This window comes from Phocoena phocoena, chromosome 15, assembly GCF_963924675.1.
Source record: "Phocoena phocoena chromosome 15, mPhoPho1.1, whole genome shotgun sequence".
Lineage (NCBI taxonomy): Eukaryota > Metazoa > Chordata > Mammalia > Artiodactyla > Phocoenidae > Phocoena > Phocoena phocoena.
In genome coordinates this window covers 11,946,002-11,966,363 of record NC_089233.1, presented here as the reverse complement: position 1 = coordinate 11,966,363, position 20,362 = coordinate 11,946,002, and the positions used below count along the sequence as shown (strand labels likewise).

The following is a 20,362-nucleotide window of genomic DNA, read 5'->3' as shown; positions in this document are numbered from 1 at the left end:
AGCTCTCACCAACTGCTGACACAGAACGTGTTTTGACATGGAGAATATGAGCAGCGAAAAGTCGTTCCTCTACTGGCGGCTTTAAAAACTGTGCAGGCCACCTCTTAGCAATGGTCATGTTTTCTCAGGGTGTGAGGGGCTCTGACACTTTGGTAATACTATATTCCAGGAAAAAAGCAATTCCAGATCTATTTCTCCATGTCTGTTTGTTTGTTTGTTTTGGGGGGTTGATGAGAATATTTAAGTTCTACTCTCTTCATATCTATTTCTATTAAAGGAAAGGACTCCTAATGTTACCCAATATTTATAAAGGGAATTTTCATAAAATTTCCAAAATTGTATACTTTGTTCTGCACGTTAACAATGTAAGTATATTGGGGCGTCCCTGGTGGCGCAGTGGTTGAGAGTTCGCCTGCCGATGCAGGGGACACGGGTTCGTGCCCTGGTCCGGGAAGATCCCACATGCCACAGAGCGGCTGGGCCCGTGAGCCATGGCCGCTGAGCCTGCGCGTCCAGAGCCTGGGCTCCACAACGGGAGAGGCCACAACAGTGAGAGGCCTGCGTACCGCCAAAAAAAAAAAAAAAAACAATGTAAGCATATCAACAAAGCCCATCCTTGAAAGGGAACCAGAAGTGCAGGTAAATGAATTGTCCAAGGCTACACAGCTGCTAAAACACATGAGCTAGAATAAGAATCCCTATCCATTTGCCAAGGCACTTCCCAGTTAAAGTTTTCTATTCTATGAACCAAAATGGCCTTCTCCTCTCCTTGTGTCCCAGTGGCACAGCTTAAACCTCTACTGGAAAAACAAAACAGTTACAAGAGCTACTAGTCTTCAACCTTTATCCACTACCTATACACAGTATATCATCATGCATCCATTAACAAAGAAAATTGCTTTTCATTTTCTTGTCCTTCAACGTGGGGATCCCAAACTTTCTCCTGCTTCTCAAGATTGGAAGAATCACATCAACCCTGCTCTACATCCTACCTCTCCACCCTTCCCTCTTCCAATCCCTCCTTCAGGGTATCTTTTGGATACTGATTAAAGAGTTTTGGGCTCACCACTTCCCAAAAGGTAAAGTCCAAACTCAAGAACTTCCCCAATCAGATCTTGACATATGTATAAAATGTCCTTCCCAACCATACCTCGCACTCCTCTGTGTCAAGGCTCACCATGCACCTGTGCTCTAGCAGCCACATCGAGCTCACTGAAGGACTTCCAAAGACAAGACTCATGTCTAAACCTCTGCAATTCTATTTACCCTCTTTTGTCGGCCTACAATACCCTTCCCTTGTCTTGACCACCAAACAAAACTCTAAACCACTCCAGCTCCAGTCTCCAATTCTGTGATGACTATCCCCAGCTTATTTCTCAAAGCTCACAGCACTCTGTGCTCAGTCCATCATAATTATTATAATTATATAACATATTATGTAATCTAGGAGAGCAACTGAGTCCCCTTCTCATTCCAAGCTCATATAACAAAGACTCCCTTAAAAACCCATTTCACAAATTTGTCTGGATTAAGTGCTGGCAATACAGTGAGCGAAACAAACTGGGTCTCAATTCTCATGGAACTTACTTCTACTAGAGAGAAAAGGGAAAAACATTTAACAAATAAACTTATGCTTGAGGTGGAAATGAGTGCTGAGAGGAAAAGTAAAGCAGACTAAGGGAAGAAACAGTGCTCGCTTTAGATGATCAGGAAAGGTCTCCCTGAAAAGGGAGCTTCTATCAGAAAATTGAATCAAGTGAGGGAAGGACCCCTGAGGGTTAGAGCATTTTGGGCAGAGTGAAAAGTAAAAGTGACAGCCCTGGGCAGGGAGTACACAGCTGTAGGAGTGCCCAAGCAGAGTGGCTGCAGGGGGGCAAGATCCCCTGGGGCTTATACCGTATGCAGCAGGCACACTAGTCACACCTGGACCAACAAAAACTGGACCCTGGTCATCCTGAATCTCCTTTGTTAACATCCCTTGCTGCCGACCAGAGTGACAACTGGGTGCTCTCCTGCGGAGTGGAAACTCTGCCCACAACACCCTGGTCTCTTCTTGCTGCTGCTGCTACGTCTTAGCTCCTCAATCTTCCACAGCTTTCTCAGGGTGAACTCCATTTCACCTTCTTTGGCTTTCTTCTGAATAAAGTCTAATAAATGCTGTGGTCCTACTTCCTTCCTCCTTCTTCAAAAAATTTCATAGCCCTTTCTGCTGCAGTTCCCAAAAGATCCTAATAAATCTCCCTGCAATACACTGGGCAGCCTTCTCCTTCTCCCACTGTAACAGCAGAGGCTATCTGACTTCTTAAGCAGAATTTTCCTCCCTAAAAAGCAATATACTGACTTCTTTAAAAATCCTGCCCATTTTTTCCTCTGTTACTCTAAAGCTTAACTGCTATGTGTCTCTACAATTATTTCATTTCAAAGAAAAGTACCTTTGTTTAAGCAAACCTAACACGTGGACTTTATGAATTTACTCCAAGGATAAATTGGTCATGACTTTGGTTATAAATGGATATTTCACTTTAGAAAATGATTCATAATAGCATTACTATAAACGGCAAGCTGTCCTACTTCATCCTAAATTTAGGAGTCAATTTTCACACAATATCTTTGAGGACACATCATTAGGTCAGGTGAAGTATATCTGTACAATGAGATCTTTCAAAGAGCCAGGCTTGGATTCCCATCATATATTCTTGGGAAGATTTTACTTAACTGCTACCAATTTGGGTTGATTTATAATCACTGTATTGTGTGAAAGGCTATAATTCCTAAAATGTATGTTTCAACACCAAAATATCTAAAAGTTCAGTAGCTATAAACGCATCAAACCAAGTAGTCTCCTGCTCTCACCTAGCTGAGATTCCAGACTTATAATTGTTCAGGTAGCCAACCCATATGTGTCCATTTTTCTTACACACATTACCATGCCAAATTACTTACACTGTTCTCTGCCACTTCTTACAGAACTCTTCTTGGACTTTTTCTATACTCACACTGTCTGATCATCAATTTGCATGTCAGTTCCTTTTAATTGGATTCCATCCAACCAGAATTACAGCTGCCTCTCTCTATGAAAGAATAAAGTGATTTTTTCCTTCAACAATGCGAGGGTCCCTACCAGGGAATCAAATTGTCACTCCACTTGCTATTAATTATCCTGAGCTACGCCACTGTTTCCCTTCCTTCATAAAGCCCTGAACCAGATTCCTTCCCCCTGTGATTAACAGCAGTCATGATGATGCCTTACATCCAATGAGCCAACGCAAGAGGGAAATCCAGGCATCAGGCATGGATGACAAGCAATGACAAGAATGTTCTTTAAGCAGAACATTTAACTGAAGCCAAGTCTCTTATACAAGATAAATGACTTCTGAGGTTAAAGGCTTATCTTGTAGATTTCTAGGGCAAAAGATCCCTCAACTTCCCATGGCAGTCTGCAGCACTATCTCAATCCACAAGGTTAAGGCAGGTTTCCTGATACCTAAATCTCTTTAGCCATAACATAAGACTGTGATTTCTTGTTTCCGTGGTGATGGCAGAGATCTTACCAGCCTCCTCTCTGTAACAATCCCTGTGGCATTTAAAGGCTCCTATTAAATCATCCTTCAGTCTCCCCTTCTTCATGTTGTATCATATTCAGGAGAAGGACCAGGATGGAAAGAAGCCTCAAAATAGTTTCATATGAGACCCAATTGAAGAAATTGAGGTTTTTTAGTTTGAATACTTGGGGGATATGATAGCTGTCTTTAAAAAAATCTCAAGGGCTTCAAGTACGAAATTAGATTTATTCAATATGACCCCAGAGAGTAAAACAAAAAAGAACCAATAGAAACCTGCAGAGAGAGAGACTTCCCCTCAATATAAAGCAGGAATTTTCTAACAGAAAAATGGAGCTGTTCAAAGAAGACATGACCTCCCAAAGCAGGCCATTCCACGTCAGCAAAGGTGGGACAGCCACTTGGAAAAGATGTAATAATGTGTCTGTAAGCACCTGCAGGGCAGGCTGGCTACCACGATCTCTAGCTTCCTTCCAACACTATGATTCTACAAAACTAATCATCAAAGGTTTAGGTGACTGGGGTTTTATAACAATGAAGAGTGAGGCTTTAAGGTAATGAGTGACAAGCCTCCCACCACTCACATACACAGCACGTATTCACAGCTAACAATTCATTATGCAAAGGGTGAGAGGGAGGGCCTCATATAATTTCACTTGATGGGGGAAATGAGCAAAGTTTCAAAAAAGTCTCCCTTACTGTGGAGGGTAAAATAATGGCTCCCCAAAGATGCTGAATGTCCTAATTCCTGGAATCTGTGAATATATTATGTTATATGGCAAAGGGGAATTAAGGTTGTAGATGGAATTAAGGATGCTGATCAGCTGATCTTAAAGGGACTGCCCTGGTTTGTCCACGTAGGCCTAATGTAATCTCAAAGGAAGAGGAAGAGGTGACTATACAAGTAGGAAAACAGAGAGATGGTTTCATGAGAAGGACTCGACCTGCTATCGCTGACTTTGAAGATGAAGGCAGGACCACATGCCAAGGAATGCAAGAAAGCGCTAGGAGCTGGAAAAGACAAGATAACAGAACCTCCCCTAGAGCCTCCAGAAGGAATGCAGTCCTGCTGACACCTTGATTTTAAGCCCAGTGAGACTCATGTTGGACTTCTAACCTACAAAACTGAAGATAATAAATCTGTGTGGTTTTAAGCCACCCATTTTGTGGTAATTTGTTACAGTAGCAAACAGGAAACTAACATACCCACCAAGGATCCTGATATGCCCACACATTCTCAGAGAGAATGGGCAATATTTACTGAATACTTTTAAAATGATAATCTCTAATATCTTTCATCAATGATAATCTTTCTCTTTTATGAGGAGTACAGAAATCTATATGAGAAGTGGAAGTCTATCCAGACCAACATAAACTGCTGTAACAATTAGCCTTTAGATGCCATAGCTCATGTTCATGTCATGTACCTGGCACACTCGATAAATTTTTAGTGACTTAAATTGAAGAGCCAAAGTTCAAATATCATCTTTGGCCTCCTTTGCTGCCAGGGACAAAAAAACTCTTGTGCTAACCAGAACACAGCTATCATTTAACAATCTCACCCAAGGATTAAAACAGTGGATGAACTCTTTCCAACTGCCCTCTGTTTAGCTTCTGTAGTTAGCAAAAACAAGAACAGTGTGCATATGTGGGTACATTTGAGAGAGAGAGTGAGAGCCTTTCCACACAATCATCTATGTTCCCCCATTCAAGAAGGAATCAGTCCAGATTACATTCCAGAAGATCTACTTCCACCCCCTTCCCAAAGTACAAATGCTACTGCTGTGGGTATGGCTCCCTCAACAATAGAAAACCTCAAGCGAGATGTATCTAAACTCATCACTTTTTACTTTTATTCTACTCCCTTCCATCCCTTCCTTCTGGTCTCCATCCTCCACCAAGTAGAAAATGCTGTCCAACTTTCCTGTCCTCATTTCCCCTCAGACTTACAGTCAAGCATTATGGTTAAGTTATGGTTCTGTGCCTACACAGGAGCAAGCAGCTGAAATGCTGTATAGTTTCCAAGTGGAGCCACAAACACAGAGCCATCAGGCCGTCTTTCATACTCTCTAATGCCTACACCCAAGGAGCTGTGGCAAACGTCACCCAGGAGCGCCTTGTTGGCTGGAGGCAGGCAGCTGCTCCACAGCTTCCTCTCCCAATACTGTACTTGGTCCTTTTAGTCACTGGGATTCTTTAAGAGTGCTTATAACCTGGCCCCATATAAGTACAGTTGACCCCTGAACAGCACTGCTGTGCAGTTCTACTTAAATGTGGAGTTTTTTCTATGGTAAATACTACAGTACTGCACAATCCCCAGTTAGTTCAGCCTGCGGATGCAGAACTGCAAATGCAGAGGAACTACAGATACAAAAAGCCAGCTATAAGTTATATGCGGATTTTTGACTGTGGGGAGGGCTAGTGGCCCTAACCCCCACATTGTTCAAGAGCCAACTGTATACATCGCTGTACAGTCTTTTGTTGGCACATTCCAAATCTAAGGCACAGTCAACTGCATTTTGACATAAGCCTGAGTCTGTCCTCTTCAGAGAGGAAAAAAAAAAACTTGGGAAACAAACATTTAAAACAGATAGTATGCAGTTAAGGGAGAGAAGGGACTTTCTAAACAAGTGAAACTTTTACATACACACATATACTTAATATTAGAAAACCTATATGTTCCATAGAACTTTAAATTCAGAACTTCAGAAGTGAAAAGTGTAAATCTTACCACTAACAGAAGTCTCTCTTGTTTTAAAACTTAAAAAAGCAACTGAAACTCAAGGTCCCCAAGGCTGGCAGAGAGGTTTTTGGGGATCACTCCCCTATGGGCTCACATAATAGACACGTTCTTAGGCAGTCTGTCGACAGTGCAGTGGTTAGGCGTGCATACTCTAGAGCCAGACTGCCCGGATTCCTCTCCCACCTGTCACTCGCTAGAAAAATCCCTGATCCCTCTGTGCCTCATTGTGTTCACTCACAAAATGGAATAATTACAGTAACTACACCTCACAAGGCTGTTAAGATTAAAGGAGCTCATAAACATAAATCACTTAGAGTAGTGCCTGGCACAAAGTTAACTGCACTAGTTTATGTAAGCAATCATCATCCACATTTGTCCCTCATGGGAAGTTCTCATAATGATCCTACAGGTCACATCATCATCTCTGATCAATGACCACCCTGACTCTAATGACCCAACACCAATTCCTATCTCTCCATTTTGACTGCCTAACCTGACCGTACATAATCTGCTGAGTGGGAAGGGCTATGTCTCTGCAGGTTTTGATGGAAACAGACTGGCTTTCAAGAAGAATTCACTGAGAGTGTATAGTATGATCCTCCAAGGACACCAAGTCTCAGAGTATAGTACGATCCTCAGGCTTTGCTTTCCCTTTCTGTGAACTGATGATCTCTAAGGAATCCTTCCACTGGAACACGGCACTCCACTAGCCTATGAATTATCTATTCCCAACCTAAAATATGTCCTTCATTGCTTTCCAGGTAAGAAATATTGATAGTGCTTCAAGAGCCACCAACGTCCTCTGGGCTGCTACCTACCCAGCATAAAAAGTGGTCAGCTCTTCAGCCATTTAAAATTCTTCTTTCAAACACAGTTGGATTACAACTGCTCTAAATATTTCTGAAACCACCTTTGCTTATGCCTCAAGAAAAATTATATGAGCCAAAGAAGGAGTTATATGAATTGCTTTAAAGTCATTCATTGATGTTAAATCTAAGCAGGTTACCTAGGTAGTCAATAACCTCCTGTGGCATGTTTGACTCCAAATAAAATTTGGCTTCCTCAGGAAAACTAAGGCAATGGTGAAGACTAACACAATTGAAATTATTATTAGATATAATATAAACGTATCTCAAGAACAGCACCAAAGAGGAGTCTCTGAACCTTTTGAATTGAAGCTATGTAGAAAGAATAAGTATAAAACATATATGTGACAAGCATGCTAAATACTGCAACATGTTGATTGAAAGAAATCAAAAAAGATCAAAATAAATGGGGAGATATACTATGATCACAGATTAGAAGGTTCAATATAGTGAACACTTCTCCCCAAATTTAGTGAAATTTACAGATTTAATGAAATTTCAATCAAAATCCCAGGAGGATTTTTTTAAATTATACTTTAAATTATTCTAAAATTTATATGGAAAAACACAGGAACTAAATAGTCAAAACAATGGTTGAAAAAGAATAAAGCTGGGAAATTCATACTACTAGATTTTAATATAAAGCTACAGTAATCAAGACAGTGTGATACTGGAGAAGAGACAGACACATAGACCTAATAGAACAGACAAAATAGATGATAAAATAGATCCATGCATATATAGACAACTAATTTTTTTAAGAGGTGCAAAGCTAATTCAGGGAGAAGGGACAGTCTTTTAAACAAATGATGTAACAATTGGGTATCCATATGAAAAAAAAGTAATTCCAATCCATACTTCACACCATACACTAAAATTACCTCAAAATGAATCAAGGACTTAAATGTAAAATCCAACAGTACAAAACTTCCAGAAGAAAACCTTTGTGACCTTTGGTTAAGCAAAGATTTCTTAGCAATGACACCAGAAATATAATCCACAAAAGAACAAATTGATATGTGCACTTCAACAAAATTTTAAATTCTGCTCTTCAAAAGACAGTTAATGTGAATGAAAAGGCAAACCACAGGCTGGGATAATATATTTGCAAATCATATATTTGACAAAAGACTTGAATTCTGAATATGTAAAGAACTCTTAAACTCAGTAAGAAGAAAACAAACAACCCAGTTTTCAAAAAATAGACAAAAGATTTGAACATATTCTTTACAAAGGAAGATATATGAATGGCAAGCACATGAAAAGATGGTCAACATCCCTAGTTATTAAGGAAATACAAACTTAAACCACAATGAGATTTCTACTACATGCCCATTAGAATGGTTAAAATTTTTAAAATATCCACCATACCAAGTGTTGGCAAGAATACAGAGGAACTGGAACTCTCACACACTACTGATGGGAATCTAATATGGTACAAACACTTTAGAAAACTGTTGGGCAGCTCCTTATAAATTTAAACATATACCTGCCATGTGACCTGGACATTCCATCCCTAAGTATTTACCTAAGACAAATGAGAACATATGTTTGTACAAAGACTGGTATGTCACAGCAGCTTTATTTATAATAGCAGAAAACTAGAAACAATCTAAATGCCCCAAAAGAGATGAATGGATACACAAACTTTGCTATATCCAAAGAATGAAACAGCATTCAGCAATAAAAAGGAAACTATTGATAACCACTGCTATGTGAATAAATCACAGAATAATTATACTGAGTGAAAAAAGCCAGACTAAAGAAAAGAATAATACTGTACGAGATTCCATTCATATAAAATTATTGGAAATGCCAATTAATCTATAGAGATAGAAAGCAGACCAGTGGTTGCCTCAAGACAGGGAATAGAGAAAGGCAGAAGGAAGTTTTATAAAGGGGCATGAGGAAATTTTGGGAGGTGGTAGATATCTTCATTATCCTAACCATGGAATGGTTTCATGGGTATACACTACGTCAAAGCTTAACACACTTATATGTGAAGTTTACTGTATATCAATTATACTTCAATTCTTTTTAAAAAATTCAAAGAGGAAAAGTAAAATAAAATGAAAAATAAAAAGCATAATATCTGCCCATGTTCTAATAGTTTATAGTCAAATGGAGGAATCAGACATAAACAATTGTGGAAGTACCACAATGAAAGAGATATGGAGTGCTATGGACACACAAAGGAGGGGTATTATCCTGAACTGGGAGGCTAAATATGACTTTATGCAGGAAACTGAAGTACAAGTTAAGCCTGACTGATTAGGTCTACAAGGCAGACTGCTTATAGAGATTGTTTATTTTCTGTTTATTTTTAAGTCAATCTCATCTTACCATCACATCTCATTTCATGTGTATTATTTCATGATGATTATGTTATATTTTAACTATAAAACACCACACATAATAAATACCACATATTACACACAAATGTGTACTTTACAGACAGTCACTTCCTCAGAACCAATAATCATCTGTTGTAGGATGGCAGCAAACACTGGTTTTATTTTGTTCTGTACATGGGAAAAATTGTAGAATTCAAAGAAACCAAACTAATAATTTGGGGTTTCTTCCCTCTATTTTTACAAGGCTAGAAATAAGTTATGGAAAACTTAATACAAAGAAAGCACAGGAAGTATTAGTATATATGGATTAAAAGCAAATGTCCTTAGACCCACAAGACTTCAAGTTTCTTCTATACTAATATATTATAGACTTAACATCCCAAGAACCACAAACAGTATTTTTCCCAAGAAAAATGTATCTCTAATAATTCTAATCTTTCTATACAATAAAGAAAATAATTTAAATCATTAATCAAGACCTTAAAGGAACTCTGGAAAGAAGTACATTTAAAATAGGATTCAATCCTTCCACTATTCCTCAAAACCAAACAGTAATTACAAAACACTTGCCCTTTTCTCTTTCTCTCTGATTTTAACATCCTGTGAAGCATTCCCCCTGCCCAGCCGCTAAATGCTCTAAGCTCATTCTTAAACTATCATTTTCATGTTAATTGCATGGGGGTGGGAGGTGAGGGGCACAAACAGGCAAGGCAAAGAGATGGAACCACATAAACTAAGACGTCCATTTTCCTCCATGTGTGCTAAATGGATTTCAAAATAAAATACACAAGAAAACCTCAACCTCTTTTTTTTTTTTTTTCGCGGTACGCAGGCCTCTCACTGTTGTGGCCTCTCCCGTTGCGGAGCACAGGCTCTGGACACGCAGGATCAGTGGCCATGGCTCACGGGCCCAACCGCTCCGCAGCATGTGGGATCTTCCCGGACCGGGGCATGAACCTGTGTCCCCTGCATCAGCCGGCGGACTCTCAACCACTGTGCCACCAGGGAAGCCCTCAACCTCATTTTTTAAGTACTGATTTCCACCTGTACACTAAATGACTCTTTTGTCCCATGGTCTCATCCACCATGCCACTCTGGGTGTTGAGAAACAAAGAAATAGTCCAAAATAGTCAAGAGAAGAAAGAAAGAATAAAAGGCAAGCATCGTGCAAAGAAAGCCACTAAGAATTATATCTGCCACTAAGGGCAGCCCTGACAATCACAGCCTCTCCCATGGGCCAGCTCAGACTAATCTCACTGTGAGATGGTGGAAACACCGCTTACCAACTTCTACATGCTGTGTGGTTCAGAAACAGATACTAACCCGCATCTTGTACCTGGAACATTTCCGCCAAACTCCTGGTTCAACAAACAGACAAGAAATTTGACCAGAGCAAGAGATGTTAGTTTAAGAGATTAAATTGTTCACTGTCACAGTCAAGCTACCTTCTTAAAGATAAGACAATGCTTCTTTAAAAGGACTTCTCAGCTACAAGACTGTAATTTGGAAATTTAGATTTCTGTCTCCTGTATATAGAGTAGGACATAATCAGGAACTCACATTCCCTAACTTTAGCTTTTTTGTAAAAAAACTAAGGTTGCTCTTATTTATGGAATAACAATAAATACTCAAGGACCTAAGATATGACCCACCATCTAAGTACCCATATCAATGACTCTCCTAACAGGATACTAAGGTGGAAGCCAGTTTACTGCATCCCAAAGAGTCCAGCCAAAAGCCCCAATCTCAGTTTCCTTAATTGCCAAATACATTTTATAATTAGAACATACAACCAGTAACAAGCTTAATTATAATAGTGGGCATTTTAATTGCTTTTGGAAAACTAGCCAACAACCTGTGGTATACAGCTTCAAAAGGATGCAATCTCATGAGCTAATTAAGATCTAAACCCTGACAAACTATAGCTCTCACAGTGATATTCACTTGCAAGCTGCATACAAGATATATAAAAGGAAAATTTAGAGACACTGATGTAGAGAACAAACGTATGGACACCAAGGGGGGAAAGGAGGGGTGGTGGGATGAATTGGGAGATTGGGATGGACATGTATACACTGATATGCATAAAATAGATAATAAGAACCTGCTGTATAGCACAGGGAACTCCACTTTGCTGTACAGTAGAAACTAACACAACATTGTAAAACAACTATACCCCAATATTAAAAAAAAAAAAGAAAAGTGTAAAAAAAAAAAAAAAGAAAAGAAAAGAAAAGAAATTACTTATCGGCATTAACGGACTTTAATTGGATTTTGCTTTGAATCTTCCCACAGTTTAGAGGGCTGGCCTTCAAGAAGAAAATGTCTCCCAAGCAGGAGAATCAGAACCATTTGCTTTGTTTAAAGTAATTTCAGATCCCTTCACACTTGAGTTGTTTTAAGCTGACTTGGGAAGGTTCTGGCATTTTTTAGAAATTTTTAAAGGAAAGATACTTTTTAAAAGGAGGAAGATGTTTTATGTCATGTTATTGAAGTAGTGACTCAAATTTGATTGATGGACACAGCTCAAAAAGTACCAGGAGAGTTTTCTAAGAAACAGGGATAGCACCTTGCCTCATTTCTATCTCCCCCACACTCCTCACTTAATAAAATTGAGAGTTCCGTTTTATTTTATTTAAAGGACAAAATCATCCTCATGGTGAAAAGATTCAACAGAAGAAAAAATCTCTGGTTTTGCCCTTTCCACCCTTAGTCAGTGCATGCTTGCAACAAACTCAGAACAAAAGTACCTTGTTATCTGGACTGCTGAACACGAGGATGGATGGTTTCAGAAATATGCTTATCTTTAAAGAGCCATGAATGAGTCAATTCACCATCTTTAAGGAGAGCACTCTCATGGGTGAAAACTTGCCCAAACTATCTGAACGGCCAGATGGGCATTTCTCAACACTGAGAGCAAGAAGTTAGAGTAAAAATATTATGAAGTGGGGAATTCCCTGGTGGTCCAGTAGTTAGGACCGCTGCAGGGGTTCAGGTGCAATCCCTGGTTGGGGAACTAAGATTCCCACATGCCACATGGCACGACCAAATAAACAAATAAATTTTTTAAAAAAACATTATGAAGTGAAAATTTCTGGTTGAAGTGCAGACCTCTTCAACCCATTGTTACCTCCTGCTGGGGCTAACTCATTCCTCTGGTGTCAAATTTAACTCCACCTGAACAGCTCAACAATTTGCACCTGACACCCACACAAAGCCTCTTCCTGTGATTAATACCATCTAGTTTAAGTCCAGATGAGCGATACTACCCTAGTTCTGGAAAAAAGAACAAAAGCATCTGAGTCTGGTTTCACAGGGGTTAATGCCACAAGAGGAAGAAAGGAGCTTTCCAAACTTCTCTTCTCTGCCCTCAAGCCAATTCTTCCAAGGTAGTCTAAACCTGGGCACTAGCCAGCCTTGTGACATGTTCCTAGCCTTCAGCAAGGAAGCAGGTCCTCAGTACACAAATACCCAACCAGGCAGCAAGGGCATCAGCTGAGTCGTGAGGGATGTCTGAGCTACTTTTGGTGGCTCTGATAAACAAGCATGTAACACCCCTCCCACAGCTTTGACAAAAATGTTCGTGTCTTTGCAGCAATAAATGGAGGGAATTCAATGTGGGACTGCTTGTGTGTCAGAGATCCAATTTTCTCAAAAGCTTCTAAATAAGCAACCAAATTTCATGTCCTTCAAAAAAACATCCATGACATAAAATATCCTAAATCAAAATTCAATTTTTTAAAAAGCCACAAAAACACGTCTTTCTTCATTATCACATATTATTTATTCTCTCCCTAAAAGAAAATACAGGAAATAAAGAATGCAAATTGCTACCACATGATGGGGTCCTAACTCTGACCTCATATATCTCTCATAATAACACACACTATATGTTAAGCCTGGTTTAAATACTCCAACTGCTGTGAACCCAGCATTCAGTGGACTGTGAGATGGGTGCCTGACATCTCTGTGTCCCTGCAGGAGCCGCTGCCCATTCCTCTCAAGATACAGCTCTAGACTCACTGACAACCACCACCCCTGCCCGCAAGGAAGTGACATTTGGTCACTAACACCCTCCTAAGTCTGAACTCCAGAATCCCACAGTCAAAATGCTATCACAAATGCTGTCTTTCTGTTCCAGAAAAAGACACAAAAAGAGGAGAAAGAGCTTTCCTCAAAAAGGTTTTTCTTTCAGCTGCCCATGAAAAAGAATACAAGAGAACTGATCAATCTGATGCTCTGGGATATTTTTTCTGCTTGTGATTCTACAGATATTAACAAATCAGTGATACAAAACAGGGCTAGGTAAGCTAAACATCACACTGTCCTCTCTGAGCCATTCAGACTTGACTTGAACAAACTGGGCTTTCACAAACAGATTTAAAGGATCAAACGTGTCACTCAGAGCTCATTCTCTGAGTCCCCTTCAGGAATCTTAGAAACAACCTATAAAGCAAAGACCTAGAGAAGGAGGCTACACAGTTAGCATCCCAAGACCAACAATCCCAAAATAATAGATGCAGAGACTGTGCACCTATTTTTTTTTTTTAACAGCCAAGACCGTTAATATGGTCAGCTGTTCTATGGGGAAGGGCTCTCTCGAAGACCTGCTCTATAAGGCAGACATACTAAACTAGACAGAAATAAGGTTTAAATGTACCAAATAAACTCAGTGTTATTAGTTACATGTTTCAATTAAATTTTTTTCATAAATGTTAGCTATCATGTTCTCCTACCAAGCGGATTCTGTCTAGTTGACAGTTAAGCTAAAGTCAGATGCTAACCCCACCAGGGTAGGGATTTGGTCTGCTTTTTTTCACAAATGTATCCAAAAACCAGAATAGTGCCTGGCACACTATGTGCATGCAAATATTGCACGCAAATACTGTGTACATGCAAATATCAAATACAAATTTCTTTAATCCTTGCAACTACCTAGATGAAGAAACTTGGATTAAGACATTTAAGTGGCAGGCCCAAGGTCACACAGCTGGTAAGTGGCAGCATGACATTCCTTACGTCCTTAAGAGTAGATCCATGTATATTGGTTACTGCAACCATTGGGTTTACTGCATAGTGTAACCAAACAATCCTTCAGCTTACTCTAAATTCTGCACTGAACTAAGTACTATAAAATTGGTGTCTACCTCTAGCAATTGTTACGTGAAACCAGTCAAAGAAAGCAAACTGGTGGCACTACAACATAACACAGGACTAAAATTCACAATTATACAATCTACAACTCTTTCTGATGGGGCAAATTTGTGTAAAAAGCATGCAGATACGGTCTGATAATTAAAACACGGAAGGAGCCAACCTGTTGGACATATCACTGATCTCTTAGGAAGAAATGGAAAAAATCTTGCTTTAACAGTTAACGTTAAAGAGCAAAAGAAATTATTTTAAAATATGATGACTGGTCATATTGGAGACTCAGGAGCAAACCAGGTGTTCCCTATCAAGAAAAATTCAACAAAAATGAAAAAATCCCAGGAAGGGAGAAGTATCAGAGGTTGCAAAGGCTCCAGACCTGGTCTCCCGGTATCTTTATATTGGTTTCCTGGGAACATACCAGCCTTTATATACTGCTTAGAGCAGAAGCTTCTAATAAACATTCTTTTATTTTACAATATGCAAGATATTGCATAACGAAACAAGGTAAGGTGAAATCTCATCACCCAATACAACACAAACAGCTGTGAGTCCCAAAGACAGCAGCTCAATTCAGCTGCACACCTGCAATTATTTAATGTCTAGTGAAGCTTGTCTCTGTTTAATAAATTACTTGATAAGAGAATGGGAAGAAAAGGCACAAGCCACAGTTGAGAACTGCAGACAAGGGTAGGAATTAAACAAGGATAGAGAAAAACTCCTCACAAAAGGTCTGGGGAAAAACGAAGTATTTGAGCCGAGCAAGTTCAGTAATTCGATTTGACATATAGTTTGTAAACATCTGCCAGTTCCAGGTAGGGCGCCAACCATGGCAGAGGGTACAAGGCTAACCTGTCCTGGGCCTGCCCGCAGTGTGCTCACCAAGTCCCTGAGCTACTTCTAGGAAGAAGGGCTGAAAGATAAGGATAGAGTTCTCACTTTCCCAGGTGGGCAAAACAAACTGCAAGATTATCAATTTCCCTTTTCATTTAGTAACAGACTAGACCTCCACCACACAGTCAGCTTTCATCTGTCCAGAAAACCAGACCAGAGTGTGCCAAGACAATACAAATGTACATAGGCAGTGTCCAAATCATTTTCACCACCAGCTTGAGCCACTCCCCCCTCAAGCTATTTCCTGAAATCCACCCAAAATAAATTCATTTTTCTCTATCTTTACTTCTCCTCTTGACCGCTCTCTGATGAAACGAAATTGCCAAAAGGGAACAAAAGGAAAAGGCTGAGAGGGGAGGGGTGGAGTAAAGGAATTTCCTTTATACACTGTCACAGGCTGAATGGTGTTTCCCCAAAATTCATTTGTTGGAGTCCTAACTCTTAGTACTTCAGAATGTGATCATATTTGGAGATAAGGTCTTTAAAGAGGTAATTAAGTTAAAACGATTTCTTATTAATACAATATAGCTGGTGTCCTTATAAGAAGAAAACATTCAGACATAACACACGCACAGAGAAAAGACCACGTGAAGACACAGTAAGAAGGAAGCCACCTGCAAGCCAAGAAGAGAGGCCTCAGAAGAAACCAACCCTGCCGACACCTTGATCTGGGACTTCTAGCCTCCAAAACTTGAGAAAATAAATTTCTGTTGTTTAAGCCACCCAGTCTCTAGTACTTTGTGATGGCAGCCCTAGCAAACTACTACAAATCAGAAAATCAACTCTTAAAAAATAAATAATTTCCATGAACAGACTCATTCCAAATTCTTCAGCTAAATTTCCACCTAGATCCAAATAAAAGATCAACAACTCACTGGTATTTAATCCTTGCTTGTTGGGCCATCCCTGGCTATAATCTGATATAGCTGAAATGACATGCATTCTTCCCACATACCAATTCTGCAGCCTTGAACTTAGCCAAGGGATACTCTACTCAAATCACAAAAGGACCCAGACTAGACCATCCATCTACCCAGTCATCCTTTCATCCATTCATGCATTCATTCTATAATACTTACTAGGCAGCTAATATTTGTAGGGGAAATGAAGAAAAATTGAGATTTAGGACCAGCTCCTTCTACTAGTACTAGGTACTATTACTTCTAGTAACAGTTATATAATCCAGCTTAATTGAGACAGGTAAAAAGACCTATGGAAGCACCTTGTTAGGAAAGCCTAACACATAAGTTTCCAGGTCTTACAAGAAAAAAGGGAAGAGGAGAACATCTTAGGCATAGAAAACATATAAGCAAAGGCACAGAAACATAAAAACAGGAACTGGAAGTTAGAATATCAAAATATCTGAATGCAAATCCCAGCGCTAACACTTAACAAGGTGCATGACCTAGACAAATGACAGAACTCTTTGATGCTAAATTTAACACTGTAATCAGATAACGACTGTCAAATACCTAGAGTCATCCCTACCAATGTAGGGCTGCTAGTGGTTATATTTTGTTTGTACTTGGAAACAGTAGATAGTTCTGTGGGCTGGGCAATAGGGAAGAATAAATCTTTCGAAAGGAACCTGGAACAGTATTTTGGAGCCAGACTGTAAAGAGGCTCATATCGCCTATTAAGGAGTTTGGAAAACGGTATGTTCTATGAACAACAGGAAGCCTCTAAAGGTGTTTTAGACTCTAGTTGCAATGTGCAAAGTATGGGATTTCTGAAAGAAATCTCCATTGGTGACAGCACAGTGAAACAATTGGGGAAGAGAGAATGAAGCCCGGGTGATGATTCAGTCCAAGTTTCTGGGCCAGAGAAAAGTAAGACAGAAAGGAGAGGATAGAGTCAAGGTACATTTTAGAAGTAAAACAGCCAGGACACAGTGACGTCCCAAGATGAAACTTGTTTCTCAAAGAAAATGACAAAGGATTTAATTAAGTTAGCTAGCCAGGTTACTATTGCACACTCTAGAAACACTGTACTACTTAATTAACTAATTTATATTCTAATGAATTTACATACATGCACACAGGGGGAAAAAAAAAGGGTAGCACAGCATGACCAAACAGACCAGAAATCCTGACCAATAAACTCTCTCTTTAAAGAGCCAAACAGCTGCAGAGAGCTTTTATTTTTAGCATTTAACATCTCTGATATTTACTAAAGTTTATAGTTCCTCTCCCTTGGGAGTTATTTTATTGTTTAAGTGGAATGTATTAATATTCCTACTTCCACCCTGACCAAACCCGCAGATAAGAGCAAACAGCTTCCTCTGACTCTTCAAGCTGCTGCTATTTTCATACCTAACCTACTCTGAAAGTATAATGATCAGCTCTAAATCTAGGCTTGGAGGCAGAGTACTAAAGGCCAGTACAACATTTACATTTCTCCCAGGCTGAGGCATGGAAATTCAGTGACAAATCAATTTTTTCCTTTACAGAATGGTGGATATGCAGGCTTCTGAGGTGGTGCAGGTGAGAGGAGATCCAAAAGCAGATGCCGGGGATGTCCTTCCATGAGTCATCTACATAATCCTGACAATTTTTAAAGCATTTATCAGGTCGACAAGAGCAGACCCGGTCATGTGATGGGGCAGGCTGAACAGTTTTCAGACAGGCCTCTGTCCACACACTGGTATGGCCATATTCTGGCCAAAGTCAAGCCACCATCAGGCTTGCAATGAAGCATAAGACCACTGATTAGAATTACCCAGGAGTCCTGGTCCAAGGCAACGCTTCCCTCCTTTGCACACCACCTACCCTGTACACACCCACAGAAACATGTCCACCCTCCAAACAGCCATAGGTGTTCTTTGTGCCTCCCTTACAGGCCTTTAACAGTTTCTGTCTTTATACTAGTTATTTGTAAACAATCCTATCTCTTCATCTAGACCATATGTTCCAGGAGAGGCAGGGTCCACAATGGAGTCCACCTTGTTATGTAGGCACAACACAAGGTGGACTCCAATGTGGACCCTGTGTTGTGCCTGCATAACAAAAACTCAATAGAAGTTTAGTGAATGACATGTTAACTGCAGCAGCAAAGAACCCTAAGGAGGACCTTGGAAGGCCTCTAGACGATAGCAATGCTTCCAAAAATGTAACATGCAGACAAATGACCTGGGGATCTTGTTAAAATACACATTCTTGAACCCTACCCCCCTGGAGATTCTGATTTTGTAAGCTCTGGGGTAGGGGGTCCCCAAATCTTCTGGGGGTGTTGATGTTGCTGGTCCACACCAGCTCTGCCTAGAATAACCTCCTATCCAAAGTAAAAATTACCCCAAATGCAATCCTGAGAAATAACCTATAGTGGCCACTGTGCCCCCCACACCATGACAAAAGTTTACACACACCCAAGGCGGCCCAGAGCACTTCAGGTCAGAGAACTGCTAAAGACATTCTCCCATGTACAAAGTCCCCAGGATTTCGGATGCCTGCCCCACAGACACTGAGGATGTATCTTTCACAAAGATCTCTCAGTGACCTTTATTCAAATCATCCACTCATTTTCCTTCCCTTTCTCTCTGCCTTTGCCTCTTTCTCCTTGTCCTTACACAACTGGAACCACAACTGAATACTAAACTACAGCCCTTTTTTTGTGCTGCTTAGGAAAATACCCCAGGGAAACTGCCTGCCTTTCAAGTTACAGGTCCTCCCCTCTCTAACTTTACCTACCTTTCCTATAATGAACTCCCTCCATGCCAGCAATTAATCAACCCCCGAAGACCACCCAGGAACAGCCATGGGGAACTCTCTGCTCTCTCCATAAAGCTGCCTGCCAGCACCGTATGGGTCCCTGTAAGTCCCTCACAAGCACACTGCCATCTTCATCAGTCACAGCAAGAGGCTGGCTGCTCTCAGGCCTCCTTCTAGCTCTGATGTCCTAGAAGAGTCTGATCTAAACCCAGGGACACTTAGGAGCTATTCCAAGCGCCTCCTTTGCTGACATTCTCTTCTTAGCACCCCCTTGCTGGTGTCCATCCTTTCACTCAAGAGACCAGGGGAAAACATCTGGAAATTCAGAGTCGGGAGACCTGTAGTCAAACCCCAACAACACCAAGGAGCTGTCTGACCTTGCACAAATCACGTAACCTAAGTAACCCTCAATTTCCTCAGCAGTAAACTCAGCTATTTTATGAGGTTTAATTGAGGTAAGATGAAATATATTAAATGTTTCCCAAACTGCAAAACCCTACAGAAAGGTTATTTATCATCAATGCCCAGGTTCCCTCATAACCCTGCTTCACCTACTAACGGTTCTCAGCTCAAATGGTGCCCTTCTTGAAGACACATATCCTAGGCACTCCAGTAAAAGGAGAGTAACTTTATGTTCTCTCTGCATCCCCAGGGTGGTGACAGTCAGCTTTGCGTTTAGAGGTGTCTGTGCTCAGATTCCTGTCAGACTGCCAGCTCCCTGAGGACCCTGGGCAGCATGTCACAGCTCATCTTGTTTAGAGTCTGACACTCACTAATACTCAGATACCCTCTGCGTGAGTCACATTTCAGTTAGTAGGTTAAACTCCTCTCTAGGTAAAGGACAGAGCAGGAAGAAAAGCTAATCAACGAAAGTCAAATGTAACACAACTGCTACTTTATCCCATGGGCTCTGAAATCACTGTCCCTTTTAAGTCACTATTTACTGGCAACTTACAATGTCCCAGGCCAGTGCCGATAAGCACTTCACACATATTATGAACCTTAATCCTCACATTCACTCAATGAAGCAGGTACTATCATTATCCCTATTTTATAAATGGAGAGAGTAAAGCACAAACGTGTCTGA

General features: G+C 40.3%; 1 protein-coding gene across 2 annotated transcripts in view; it reads right to left on the bottom strand.

Annotated features, from left to right (window-relative positions):
• AUTS2 (activator of transcription and developmental regulator AUTS2) overlaps window positions 1-20,362 on the bottom strand; it is a 1,117,528-nt gene that overhangs the window by 1,000,138 nt on the left and 97,028 nt on the right. The gene's annotated exons all lie outside the window — the stretch shown is intronic.